The sequence below is a fragment of the Mus pahari genome, chromosome 1 (assembly GCF_900095145.1).
Source record: "Mus pahari chromosome 1, PAHARI_EIJ_v1.1, whole genome shotgun sequence".
NCBI lineage: Eukaryota > Metazoa > Chordata > Mammalia > Rodentia > Muridae > Mus > Mus pahari.
Window position 1 is genome coordinate 124,861,714 of NC_034590.1, and position 1,597 is coordinate 124,863,310.

The window sequence follows — 1,597 nt, forward strand, 5'->3', positions numbered from 1 at the left end:
GTACTACTCAGCTATTAAAAACAATGAATTTATGAAATTCTTGGGCAAATGGATGTATCTGGAGGATATCATCCTTAGTGAGGTAACCCAATCATGAAAGGAGTCACTAGATATGCACTCACTGATAAGCGGATATTAGCCCAGAAACTTAGAATACTCAAGATACATTATGCAAAACACAAGAAAACCAAGAAGGATGACCATTGTGTGGATACTTCATTCTTCCTTAGAATAAGGAACAAAACACTCATGAAAGAATATAGGTACAGAGACAAAATTTAGAGCTAAGATGAAAGGATGGACTATCCAGAGACTACCCCATCCAGGAATCCATCTCATCATCAGTCACCAAACCTAGACACTAATGCACATGCCAGCAAGATTCTGCTGAAGGGACCCTGATATAGTGGCCTATTGTGAGGCTTGGCCAGTGCCTGGCAAACACAGAAGTGGATGGTCACAGCCAGCTATTGGATGGAACACAGGGTCCCCAATGGAGGAGTTAGAGAAAATACTCAAGGAGCTGAAGGGGGATGCAACCCTGTAGGTGGAACAACAATATGAACTAACCAGTACCCCCCAAGCTTGTGTCTCTAGCTGCATATGTAGCAGAAGATGGCCTAATCAGCCATCATTGGGAAGAGAGGCCTCTTGGCCTTGCAAACTTTATATGACCCAGCACAAGGGAAGGCCTGGGCCAAGTAGTGGGAGTGGGTGGGTAGGGGAGCAGGGGCAGGGGGGGGGTATAGGGAACTTTCGGAATATAATGTGAAATGTAAATAAAGAAAATAATAATAAAAAAGAAAAAGAAAAAAAAAGAGTCAGGACAAGATCATCAGTTTTGCTATCTGAGAGTGAGAGGAGATGAATACTCAGTGTAAAGTGGGAGGAGGGGAAAGGATAGAGAACAAGAGGGAGCAAGAAACATAAAGGAAGAGGAAGGGAGGAAGCAAGAGAGAGGGGAAAGGATTGAGAGCAAGACAGACAGAGAGGAGGGTTGTATTTCTCTAAGGTTTAAGAAGTGGGATCACATTCACCCACACAGATGATAGACTGTCTTAGTTTCTAATTTAACTGCTTCTAATTCTAGACACATGAATTCTTGGAAATATTGTCATGCAGTTAAATGCATTAATGCAGTAATGCAGTGAAAAGAACACATAAAATTAAGCACCATTATTATCCACGTTAAACACACCATTCTATAAAATTCACCATACTCATGCACATATCATGAACACCTCCATACATTTCTCTGTGTGTGGTATTTATTTTAAAACTGTTTTGTGTGTGTCTGCATTGACATGTAATAGGAAAATACATGTAGTTATGTGATAGATCAGTAGTCTTAATGGGATTTTTGAAAACTGTATACTATTGTCTATCATCCAAGTTTACAATTCTCTATAAAATATTTTCCAAGGGTTTTGAAGAAGAAGTAAGGATATCATTTTATCTACTTGAAGTTATTGTGGATGTCAACTCTAATTCAGTATAGGGAGGAGATCTGAGAAGAATGACAATACAAACTTCACCATACAAAGTTAAAGTAAATCCTTTTTTTTAACCTTTTAGGAAATGAATGTATTCTTCATCC